Below are 13,999 nucleotides of genomic sequence, written 5' to 3'. Positions count from 1 at the left end.
TAATAATACGTAAGTAGGCAAACCTATTTGATCACACATGGCCACGGTATATGGAACGTTAAATTTTATAAAGTATGGAAAAACCCCATTTGAGACAAAATACACATGAGCCACAGTAAAATGGAACAAATTATATAAGTAAGGAAGATACCTAATAAAGTCAAACATGGCCAAAGTATAAAGAAAATTCTATAATATGTAAGAGAAACCTAATTGAGTCACACATGGCCCCACAATATATTAGACATAATGTTTAAGTCAGGGAAATGTATTTGAGTCTAATTTTATTAGGCTACCCTTACTTTATATATAATGTTCTATTTACCTGTAGTCATGTGTTACTCAAATAGATTTCCCCTTACTTAAACATATTTTTTTCCATATATTTTGGCCTAGTGTTGACTCAATTAGGTTTCCCCTTACTTATATAGAATGTTCTTCAATAATTGTGGGTATGTTGTGAATTTTATTGCGCTACCCTTACTTACTATTTAATGTTCCATATACTGTGGCCATGTGTGACTCAAATAGGTTTTCGCCTTACTTAAAATATTATGTTCCATTTATTGTGGTTATAATGTGACTCAAATGGGTTATCAACTCATATATTTTAAGTTGCATATGCTGTGGCCATATGTGACTTTAATAGGCTACCCTTACTTATATGTTCCATATAATGTGGGCCATGTGTGGACTCATATAGGTTTGCCTTACTTGTATATGATGTTTTATATTTTAAAATTTCGTTTGCTGTGCCCATTTTGTGACTCTTATAGGTTACCAAACACCATGCATTTTAAGTTTTATTTACGGTGGTCATGTGCGACTTTAACAGGCTACCCTTACCCATATTTTTTAAGTTTTATATACTGTACCCAATTATGACTATAACAGTATAGTATAGTCACGAATTAATAAATAAAATACCCATTGGGTATTTAAAAGTCCAATTTATGAAAAATAACCAGGTCTTAAGCCCCCCGGTGATATTTTTACAGGGAAGAAAAATTGGTTTTGGCAATTTAGTGTCAAATTAGCCTCCGACGTGATCTATGGAAAATTAGTCGCTCCCATCTTGTTGCCCGAAAATATCCGAATGAACCCCAACAATAATTGTGGTATCACACAACAGTTTTGTGTTCACTACTGAACATAATGACCTCTGCAACCGAAAACAGTATATCATCTGAACTGAACTAAATGATAGTACCAAAAACCACTGAACATAACGACCTTTGCACCGAACAACACATTGACTTGACTGAAAGAAAGATATAATCAGCACACAAGATAATGATTGTACCATTTAACAGTTCTATTTCACGACTGAACAGAAGGAATAAGCAACCCAACAGCATGTCATTGCAACTGAAAATAATTAAAAGTGTCACCAATAATACACTGCCTCAGCCAAACAAAATGATAGTACCACTCAACTGTTTATTTTCATGGTTAAAATAATGAGAAGAGCACCAATCAGCATATTATTATAACCGAACATAATAACTGTATCACCCTACAAACACATCTTTTTAACTCAAACATAATTGTGTTACCACATGCCTGTTTGTTTTTAAAGAACTGAACATAACGACTTAATGCACCCGACAATACATTTGACTTGACTGAATAAAAATACAGTCAGCACACAACATAGCACTTCAATAACTGAGCACATTAGGATTTTCCACCCAGCATTTTGTATCTCGGACTCAACAGAAATACATTAAATCAGGTATATCATTCATTCTTAACATAAGACAGTTCAGGCGTTCCATAGATAAGGGATAAAGTTTTATGAAACTGCTCACCTTTTTTCCACATCAAAAGAATATACATTTGTATTCATTACCCTATTTAAAACGGTTTAAACGCGGAGATTTTGTACACAGTTTTGATTGAGGATTTTGAAAGAAATAGCAATTATAGGTAAAATACATGGAGATGCCGGGGATTGAACTGGCTTGGTGTGTATGTTTTGCTACGTTTATTTTGAGTGAAAGGCATAGAAAAGTACCAATATTTTAACATATATAGCAATAGATAAAAGTTTTAACTTTCAAATGATGTATACCAAAAATGAAATGTTTACTTATACATAAGAAAAGTTAAAGATGATAAGAAATGATATTGCAGTAGAAAAGGGATAAAGTTTTATCAAAATGCTCACCTTTTGTTTCAATATATAAAGAATTTACATTTGTATATTTAGTTTATTTTCTGTTTTGTTTAATAAAAAGAAGTTTAAACACGCGAATTTCTTACACAGTTTTAAGTGAGGTTTTCATAAGTAAATGATAAGTAAAATATATGGAGATGCCGGGGATCGAACCCGGGGCCTTTCACATGCAAAGCGAACGCTCTACCACTGAGCCACATCCCCGATGGTGATGATGTTTTGATGAATATAATCATAATGATGAATAAGGATTGATACACTGATGATGTACTGTTTCAGACGATGATGCTGCTGGTAAATTTAAATTACTAATGCTGATTACTAAAGATGATGATTATACACTGACGCTTATGATGATTAAACTAATGTGCTGCTGCTGCTGATGATGATGATAATGATGATGATGTTGTTGTTGTTGTTGATGATGATGATAACGACGAGGACGATGATGATGATGTTGTTATTGTTGTTGTTGTTGATGCTAATGATGATGATGATGTGATGATGATGATTATGATAATGATTTAAAATTATGATGATTATGATGATGTTCTTAGATAGATTATTGTTATACTTTGTAATTGACATTATTATATAGGGAGAACTTTATTTGTCAAAATGGGGGCATCTTACCGTATACATCCAGTGCTCGTAAAATGATTCAAGTTGATTTGAGTGATTCCGTTTCTACAATGTTTTTACTAAATGTATTGCATAATAGAACGTTTAACAAAAATATGGAGATGCCGGGGATCGAACCCGGGGCCTTTCACATGCAAAGCGAACGCTCTACCACTGAGCCACATCCCCGATGGTGATGATGTTCTGATGAATATAATGATAATGATGAATAAGGATTGATACACTGATGATGTACTGTTTCATACAATGATGCTGCTGGTAAATTTAAATTACTAATGCTGATTACTAAAGATGATGTTGATGATACACTGATGATTATGATGATGATTAAACTAATGTAATGATGGTGATGATGATGATGATGCTGTTGTTGTTGTAAATGATGATGACGATGATGATGATGATGATTATGGTGCTGCTGCTGCTGATGATGATGGTGATGATGTGATGATGATGCTGATGATGATAATTATTATAAATGATGATGATTATGAAGATGTTCTTATAGATAGATTATTGAGGGAGAACTTTATTTGTCAAAATGGGGGCATCTTGCCGTATACATCCAGTGCTTGTAAAATGATACAAGTTGATAGTGATTCCGTTTCTACAATTTTTTTACTATTAAACAGTAAAACTAGAATGTATTGCATAATAGAACGTTAAACAAAAATATGGAGATGTCGGGGATCGAACCCGGGGCCTTTCACATGCAAAGCGAACGCTCTACCACTGAGCCACATCCCCATTCATACTCAAAGTGTTGATAACAATACATTTCAATACGGAATGCCGTTAGGGCCATCGCCTATGAATGTGTTGATCTGGAACGCGATAGTCGATAGTACGATGGTGAAAACGCGAAATCACGAAACTACGATGATGAAAACGCGAAATTACGATGATGAAAACGCGATAGTACGATGATGAAAACGCGACAGTACGATACTACGATGATGAAAACGCGATAAACTATCGTGTTTTCACCATCGCACTGTCGCGTTTTCACCATCGTAGTTTCGTGATTTCGCGTTTTCATCATCGTATTGTCGAGTATCGCGTTTCAGATCAAACCATTCATAGGCGATGGCCCTAACGGCATTCCGGAATGCCGTTAGGGCCATCGCCTATGAATGTGTTGATCTGAAACGCGATAGTCGATAGTACGATGGTGAAAACGCGAAATCACGAAACTACGATGATGAAAACGCGATAGTACGATGATGAAAACGCGATAGTACGATGATGAAAACACGAGAGTACGATGGTGAAAACGCGATAGTACGATGATGAAAATACGACAGTACGATGATGAAAACGCGATAGTACGATGATGAAAACGCGAAAGTACGATGATGAAAACACGACAGTACGATGATGAAAATGCGAAATCACGAAACTACGATGGTGAAAACGCGACAGTACGATGGTGAAAACACGACATTACGATGGTGAAAACGCGATAGTACGATGATGAAAACACGACAGTACGATGATAAAAACGCGATAGTACGATGGTGAAAACGCGAAAGTACGATGATGAAAACACGACAGTACGATGATGAAAACGCGAAATCACGAAACTACGATGGTGAAAACGCGACAGTACGATGGTGAAAACACGATAGTTTATCGCGTTTTCATCATCGTAGTATCGTACTGTCGCGTTTTCATCATCGTACTATCGCGTTTTCATCATCGTAATTTCGCGTTTTCACCATCGTAGTTTCGTGATTTCGCGTTTTCACCATCGTACTATCGACTATCGCGTTTCAGATCAACACATTCATAGGCGATGGCCCTAACGGCATTCAGTATTTTAACCCATTACTTCATGAACATTTTGTGAAAAATGGCTGTTTTCATTGAAAAGTCTCCCGTTACAAGTTCAAATTGCTATAATACTATAAAAACATGCTTTAACAGAACAGAACAGAACAGACATTTTATTTGAGACTTGTACATAATACATCGTCTTGCAAATATATATATATATATATATATATATATATATATATATATATATATATATATATATAATATATATATTATATAATATATAATATAATATATAATATTAAAAAATATATCATGTCACATGGTTATGTTTACACTTGAAAAGTATATTGATTTCACAATAATACATACTAAGTAAAACAAAGCAGGAATAGTATTTGAGATTTGTGCAAAAGTAAATCATCATACAATAAACACATATATGCAATCATATAATTTAAATTAATTATGTGCATAGGTCGAGAAACCATTTTAACAAACAGGTGAAAGAAATTTTATTGTGTTCAAAATCTGAAGAACATTTGCTTGTAATCATATAATTTGATATCAATTAAGATTAAACAGTATAGAGAGGATGAACATTGTGAAACAGTATACAAAGGATGAACAATGTACGTGAATATCAGTTACTTAATAGTGAAAGTCGTACGTATGTAGCGGCTTTAATATATTTTGCTAGATTTGTTATTACAGTATAATTTTTATTTGTTAGCAGCTGCATCATTTTAAACACACTCGGCCTTTGAAAAAAGTATCTTTTAATGTATTTCTTCCTTATATCTTCATAACATGGGCATTTAAATAAAAAGTGAAATTCATCTTCTAAGTCTAACAAATTGCATTGCAAACAATATCTTTCATTTCTAGGTATTCTATTTCTTGAATAACGACCGGTCTGTATCCTAAGTGAGTGTGCTGATAAACGAAGTTTTGTATAATAGCTTCTTAGATTAAAAGGTAAATATCCAAATAAGTTTCATACCTTAGCTCTTGCTTAATATGTTTATAATTTTCAAGCACTGCACAATTATTTACTGATGCGTTCCAATCTTGTTTATAACAATCAACGATTCGTGTCTTAAAAATATTAGGAAATTTTTTCAAATCAACCGATCTAGGATTGAGGAAAACATCTGCAAATCCATAATCACTTAGTATTTTTTTAACGTTTGAAACCCAGTTTTTACGTCCTTTAATACAATCTATCAAACCCTGTTCATATGTCTTTTGTAAAATAATATTATCTGACTGTTGCAATTTCACCAATATTTTACAATTCTTACGTATCTTGTTATATATAGCGGGAATCTTCCTAACTCGCCGTAAACACCAGCACTTGCGGTTGAAATTCTAACATTTAAAATACGTTTGCAAAACTTAAGATGGATTCTTTCAATTACCTTTGATTTTGTGTAACCCCATAATTCTGATGAATAGTTCAATATAGCACCAACAAACGCGTCAAATAACTGACATAACAGTAAGGGTTTTAATTTAAACTTATTACATTTTACCAAGAGCACATTTGGTGCCTTTAAAGCTTTACCTGATAAGTGCTCCTGATTCATTGAAAAATTACCGGTGTAGTTAAACACCGTTCCAAGATAATTAAAATCATTTACATTTTCAATGTTATGGCCATTGTAGATCCAACTCTCGTTAGGTAAATAAACTCTGCGCTTTCTAAACACCATAATTTTTGTTTTCTCCGCGTTTACCTCCAAACCCCAGGTATCACAATATGTGTGTAAAAGATCTAAACTTTTTTTGCAATTCCGCAGGAGTCTTTCCTAGAATGACCATATCATCTGCAAACAACAACAAAATTAAAACTATGTCGTCTATACATATACCAGGGCTTTCGGGCGATTGTAGTTGCAATTCTAGATCCTCAACAAACATTGCAAAAAGTAGAGGGGACATTACCTCCCCTTGACGTAAGCTAAGGCATAACAGAAATAGTCAGAATATGAATTACATTTCTTAACACAAGATTTGACATTAACATACATATTTCTAATTATTCTAAGTAATTTGCCTTGTATCCCCTGTCTATAAAGCTTAAGCCATAAAGCATTCCTATATATACTATCAAAACACTTTTTAAGATCTATAAAAGCTAACTAATCAAACTTGGCACAAATGTTGACTGGACCATTTCCCTTGAAACAACATGCTCAGGCTTAAATTTTCTGTTACCATGGCAACGAGGGGACATCTCAAAATTGCCAAAAATCACTATTTTGCATTGATTTTTCCATCAAAATTGATTTCAAAGTGCTGCAACTTCTCAATGGATTGAGATAGAGTCAAATGCTTTTCAGCGTTGGTTACACGTTACCTTATGATCTATCTGGGGTCATTTATAGCCTCTCACAAGTCCAAAATTTTCTTGCCGAAAAGTGGTCACTTTTTTAACACCATTTCTCAAACAAAAACCAGTGTTGGGGGCCTAAACAAGGCATTTTTTCACCATTAGAGACAACATAAAGGGGGGTTGAAAAAGGCGTTAAAAGGCGTGCATATCGCGTAATGGGTTAAATAGTAAAAGGGCCATACCTCGGGATATAAGATATCGCCTGGATATCGCCCGTGCTCGCTAAACTTAGAACTCTATAGTTAAAGTCTTATTTAACAATATCAAAATCAGTAAAATAGTACATTTTCTGAAAAATTATAAATTTGTCTATGGCTGCAGGTAAAAAAAAAAACAATAAAAGTTCCCATTCAGATAAATGATATTCAATTTCTGAAGAGAACTAATAAAAATATAGTTTGTAAGAATACTACGCATATGATGAAAAACTGGTTTGGTGTGTATGTTCTGCTAAGTTAATTTTGAGTGAAAGGCATAGAAAGTTACCAATATTTTAACATGTACAGCAATAGATAAAAGTTTAAACTTTCAAATGATGTATACCAAAAAAATGAAATGTTTACTTATAGATGAGAAAAGTTAAAGATGATAAGAAATGATATTGCAATAGAAAAGGGATAAAGTTTTATCAAACTGCTCACCTTTTGTTTCTATATATAAAGAATTTACATTTGTATTCAGTACCCTATATTTTGTTCATTTTCAGTTTTGTTTAATATAAAGAAGTTTAAACACCCGAATTTCTTACACTGTTTTAAGTGAAGTTTTCATAAGTAAATAATAAGTAAAAAATATGGAGATGCCGGGGATCGAACCCGGGGCCTTTCACATGCAAAGCGAACGCTCTACCACTGAGCCACATCCCCATTTTTATTTCAATATGTGTGTTTATTTCTTGATAACAACAACTAAAGATGATTAAAAATATATTGAATTTGCAATAAAAAAAGAATATGAATGCACAAATCCCTGTCTTACTCTAATTATTAGAATAGTGTATACAAAATAATTATACAACATATTTGTTAACAAAAGAGCCACATCCCCATATTTCTTGATATGAGTGTTTATTTTTTCATAAGAATAATTAAAGATGATTAAAAAGATATTGAATTTTCAAGGTATTTATCAATTTTATCAATTAAAATTTGATGACAAACAAACCTCTGTCTTATTCTTATTATCAGATTAGTGGATACAAAATAATTATACAACATAGTTGTTAACAAAAGAGCCACATCCCCGATGGTGTTCGTGTGCTGATGAAAATAATGATGATGAAGAATAAGAATTGATGTACTGATCATGTTTTGGAGTGCTGGTGATGACATTTAGACAATGATTTTGATTATTAGTAGTATGCTGCTGCTGATGATGATGATGATGACGACGACGACGATGATGATGATGATGATGATGCTGATGATGATGATGATGATGATTGATGATGCTGCTGCTTATGATGATGATGATGATGATGATGATAATTGATGCTGACGATGACGACGATGATGATGACGATGATGATGATTATGACGATGATGACGATGGCGATGGCGATGGCAATGATGATGATGATGACGATGATGACGATGGCGATGATGATGACGATGATGATGATGATGATGGTGATGGTGATGATGGTGATGGTGATGATGATGATGATGATGATGATGATGATGATTACGACGATGGCGATAGCGATGACGATGATATACAACTCTCCTTTGTTTGGAACTATATACGAACGTGCAATAATTGTAGTAAGGTGTGGACGAGTATTTAAAGCTCTTCGGGGAGCTATATTTGTTGCGAGCTTTATGGTGATGGTGATGATGAATTTTTTTTATTTTATCATTTTTGTGAAGTTGGAGACTAGCGGCTTGCAGCCAAAAATTTTAATGTTGCAGAAATGTTATTTGAACAATAAAACGGCATTTAATGAAGTTCTAAAGACAATTCTTATTATTTAAAGGAAATAAAAAAAAAAGAAAAAAAATCACTTTGAGAAATTTTTTTGTTTTATCATTTTTGTGAAGTTAGCGGCTAGCGGCTTGCAGCCAAAAATTTTAATGTTGCAGAAATGTTATTTGAACAATAAAACGGCATTTAATGAAGTTCTAAAGACAATTCTTATTATTTAAAGGATATAAAAAAAATCACTTTGAGAATTTTTTTTTATTTTATCATTTTTGTGAAGTTGGCGGCCAAGCGGCTAGCGGCCAAAAATTTTAATGTTGCAAAAATGTTATTTAAACAATAAAACGGCATTTAATGAAGTTCGCAAGACAATTCTTATTATTTAAAGGATATATAACAAGAAAAAATCACTTTGAGAATTTTTTTTTATTTTATCAGACAACGATATAGGTGACCCATTTATGGTTACAATCCCAGCGGTAGAGCATTATTTAGATTTCGAGACGCCGACACATTTTATAAGTCATCACCACTGCGGTATACCGTACCCCGGATATTGCTCGATATAATGAGGACTTTCATCCCATTTCGCGACTTTGAACGAGGACAGAAGGTAAGTTCAGTGACGATATTTAGTCATTTTGAATTGATTTGATATAAATTTTATAGAAAAACAAATACTTCGATAATTTCTCTAGCTAGTGAAAACCCAAAAATGTTGAGAAATAGCTTTGAAATGTAATTAGGAGGTAAAAATCGTCTCTTTGCTCACGTGATAAATGAGCTCGAATCAGTCAAATTTGATGTTTTTGTGCATATACTTCCTTAAAAGAAAAACTTGAATCGAGTGAAATGTGATAATGATGATAATGTTTATGTTGTAAATGTTCAATCAACAATAGAACCTCAGATGACAGTGCATTTTGAGAATAAATACACATGTCAGTGTACCGGGTCAGTCATAATTCCCACTAACAAGGCCGCTGGTCTTCGCTTAGACGGTCGTGCTCTTAGCAGATCAGATGAAAAACGAACAAGTCTTACACACGGCATGCACACGAATTAAGAAATAATATATCCCAAACTGTGATTTTATTGCTCAATAACATCACTGTTTGGAGTTCGGATGCGGGGAATTATATCACAAGGGCGTAGCCCGAGTGATATAATGATGCGCATCCGAACGACAAACAGTGATGTTATCAAGCAATAAAATCACCGATTTGGATATATTATTTCGATTCTAACACGACATCAACAAACAAAAGCTGCCGTACATGATAATTAGCTAAATGGCGAATGATTTGTTTCCGTACTTATTGTCAGCGCGTCACATTTTTAGTGATTACGTCACGTGTATAATGATTACGTCACATGTCTAAATATAGAAAGTCAAACAGTGATTTTATAGCATAATAACACACACTTTCGGTTCTTCTATGTTCAATGGTAGGATACTACGTCATCGCGCACCTGCTGAATGCTCCCACTTGGACCATTTTTTCGTCGATTCGAAGGTAAAATACAATTTTATTATAAGAAAACGTAAAAGTATTAAAAAATCATGTAGCGCACCAAAGAATGGCTATAGTACTTGAGATAATTGATAAAAAAGTTTATAGATTCATTGCCTGGTTTAAGCCTGAAAACGGGATAAGTGTTTTTCTCTGAATGCTCCCACTCGGACTTTTCCCGAAACATATAAGAAATAAGGTTGAAAACCTTCTTGCAAATTATTTTAAACGTACCGGAATATAAAACCGAGTCATGTTTACACATTTTTCCAGATTAGTTTCAAATATGTCTATTCAAAAAGTCAGTTTTTTGAAAGTTTTTTTTTATAAAAATGGAAAATGCTCCCACTTGGACTCGATTTCAGAGATGCTCCACTTGGACCCAAATATATACATTTTGAAAGCACATTGATGTGCCAAGGCTTTTATGGATTATTCTTACAATTTTTAAAAACATTTTGTCAATAACTAGTTTTTGCGACATTAACTTTTACTTCTTTTTACAGAGATCACTTCTTACGTCGTTGGGCGGGACCCGGTGCCATGGCAAAGTTTCAACTGACAGGATCACTTTACAAAAAGGTGCACTTGGCTTATGTTGGATCCGAAGGGATGATTCAAAATGATTGCCAACAACAAAGATAGGACTATAAGACTTTAAATGAACAGTTTGGATCTCAAGAATAAAGTTTTTTTTAGATGTTTAAACAATGGTGGTGCTTTATAAACAAGTCATTATACATTGTTTAGTACCATACTGGATTAAGATTCTGTTGGACTCGTACACATATTAGAGGCCTGCATTTATTCAATAATTGCTGACTTTAATATCTTGTTAATAATTTAAAACCCAATGATTTGCGTGTTTGTTAAACTTGTGATTTAGATTTTATAACAACACAATAGTACGTTTATGAAACATAAAGAAGTCAATATATATCGGCTGATTTGAATAGTTTATTAAAGAACAACATGTGAATCATTTTTGTCATGAACTGGTTAAAAGTCATTGTACTGCCATAACCATGGCATATAAAGCATGCATCACAATTATTGACAACTTTGACATTTTTAAAGTATGAAAGTTATCATATGTACGTATTTTTACCTAAACTAACAAAATTAAATAAATAAGAAAACAAAGATCACAGTTATTTCTTTATCACAGTCTTTACCATATCTTGGTAATTACAATTGAAATTTTATATATATGTTTATTACCCTTCCAGATTTTTCCGCCTTTTTGATTGGATATTGATCACCCGAAAGAAATTGATATAACCGAGCCAGAAGGGTAATATACACACTAAATTTCCCCCGTTAGGTACCCAACGTTGTAAACAACATGCGCGGAGGTGATGCGCGTACGGTTCGATTTTACGCGGTGTAAATTCCGATTTAAAACCACTTTTTAACTGTCAAATGATAAATATTTACCAAAGTAGAGTAATGATACATATTACCATCAGTATCGAAAACAAATATTACCTTGTGAAAGCTTGATATTAATTACAAAAAAGTGCGTTCAATAGACTACTCCTTTTCTCTTGTTTACATTCGTTAGGTACGGGAAAAATACGTCATGTTGTGACGAAGATGTACCCTAAAGGGAATCTTATTTCGACGTTTCATTTGAAACAGCAATCGATTTTTTTAAAAAATCGTCTAAACTCGGCAGGGGAATGGTAATAAAATTATTATTTTGGTTTTGGAGTGATATATGTGGATATATTACCTGCCAAGATAAAATATCACCCTCGCCTAACGGCTCGGGTGATATAAAATCTTAACAGGTAATATATCCACATATATCACTCCAAAACCAAAATAACATATAATATAATTATGCTTCTAAAACAATTTTCAAACATTAAGGAATATGTGAAATACTAACTGCAAATGCTTGTCCACATTATATGTAATCATTAAAATATACATATATGCATTCATTTCTTATTTAAGAATTCAACTTACACTTAAAAGAAAATATATTTCTTAAATTACCTCCCTTTATGAAATATTAATTCGGTATTATCTTTAAAAATAATGCTTTTTGGAACATACAATATTGATTAATCTTCATTTGAGCATTATATTTATTATATAAAACCAAAGTTAATTTTAGGATATTTAAATGACGTTAAAATAATAACAATCATACAAGGAGGAATCACAGACAGTAAAATCCCCCGCCGAAAAGGAGGAAATACATTTCATAGGGGAAGTAACCCTTACATACATGTAAAAATCCAAGTAATGACACTCGTGAAAATTAATGAAAAATTATAGCCTAGAAATAATAAATCATAACAAAAATAACACTCCCATGAAAAAACAACAAAGAAAAAACAACAAAGAAGCATTAAGTGAACACTTATGGGCTGCTATTCACTTCTATCTGCACTGTCCCAGTGTTGTTTTTTTTAGATTAAAAACAGCATACAGAAGTTTTGTTCAATATAAAGTTTCAAGTTTATATCTCAAATATCTTTAGAGGTACGGTCCTTGCAAACTAATCGTAGTGAATACAAAGAGCAATAACTTAAAACTGGAGAGTTGACATTCTTGTTTGCGGTAATTTACTTTATTGAAAACTACCCAATAAGTTTCAGATAAATTGATCCTTTATGACACATTGTCCAATGATTAACGCAAAAACTGAACAAAAGACAATTACTTTAAAGAGCTATTATTCTTGTGTTTTCTAGAGTATTCCTTCTCACTGAGATATATCCACAGTTGGTATCTAAAATATTTGCTCCAGCTATGCCGTGTCAAGGTGTCCTGCCATGTGGTTCCTTACGTCGCAATGTGGTTTATACCTTTTCTCATACTGGTCACAATTACAAATACTTTCTGCAAAACAAAACGTTATTATATTTTTAAAATGTATAATCAATTGTTTCTTATTTCAGCGACTCTATTTAACGAGGAATTATTTAAACACAACCTTTTTTTCCTTATTCTTAGGCAGCTAGAAGACATATTTACGAGACTGTTATGATACAATATGTCACAATTTACTGATCTAAATATTAGTATCGTATTTTTAAAATGCTGTTTCATTGAATTCTAACTGATAATATGAATATATGAACTTGAATATGAAGATATTTTGAAAAAAATAATAAATTCTTAACACAGCAATGTGCTTTCAAAATATGTCTATATTTAGGTCCGAGTGGGAGCATCTCTGAAGATGAGTCCGAGTGGGAGCATTTTCAATTTTTATAAAAGAATTAAGAAAAACTGATTTCTGAATGGAAATATCTGAAACTAATCTAGAAAAATTGATAAACATGACTCGGTTTATGTTCCGGTACGTTAAAAATAATTTTCAAGAAGGTTTTCAACCTTATTTCATATATGTTTCGGGAAAAGTCCGAGTGGGAGCATTCAGAGAAAAACACTTATCCCGTTTTCAGGCTTAAACCAGGCAATAAATCTATAAACTTTTTTATCAATTATCTCAAGTACTATAGCCATTCTTTGGTGCGCTACATGATTTTTTAATACTCTTACGTTTTCTTATAATAAAATTGTATTTTACCTTCGAATCGACGAAAAAAT

General features: G+C 32.8%; 4 non-coding genes across 4 annotated transcripts; all 4 read right to left on the bottom strand.

Moving 5' to 3' along the window:
* Positions 1–2,311: 2,311 nt before the first annotated feature.
* Positions 2,312–2,383, bottom strand: Trnaa-ugc (transfer RNA alanine (anticodon UGC)). Its single transcript has one exon. It is a non-coding gene; the product is annotated as a tRNA-Ala (tRNA).
* Positions 2,384–2,917: 534 nt separating this feature from the next.
* Trnaa-ugc (transfer RNA alanine (anticodon UGC)) lies at positions 2,918–2,989 on the bottom strand. The gene has a single exon. It is a non-coding gene; the product is annotated as a tRNA-Ala (tRNA).
* A 507-nt stretch (positions 2,990–3,496) lies between these two features.
* Trnaa-ugc (transfer RNA alanine (anticodon UGC)) lies at positions 3,497–3,568 on the bottom strand. Its single transcript has one exon. It is a non-coding gene; the product is annotated as a tRNA-Ala (tRNA).
* A 4,221-nt stretch (positions 3,569–7,789) lies between these two features.
* On the bottom strand, positions 7,790–7,861 carry Trnaa-ugc (transfer RNA alanine (anticodon UGC)). The gene has a single exon. It is a non-coding gene; the product is annotated as a tRNA-Ala (tRNA).
* Between the last annotated feature and the right edge of the window lie 6,138 nt (positions 7,862–13,999).

This window comes from Ruditapes philippinarum, unplaced genomic scaffold (genome assembly GCF_026571515.1).
Source record: "Ruditapes philippinarum isolate M1 unplaced genomic scaffold, ASM2657151v2 ctg6834_1_1_1_1, whole genome shotgun sequence".
NCBI classification, from domain to species: Eukaryota; Metazoa; Mollusca; class Bivalvia; order Venerida; family Veneridae; genus Ruditapes; species Ruditapes philippinarum.
This window is presented reverse-complemented; position numbering and strand designations above follow the sequence as displayed.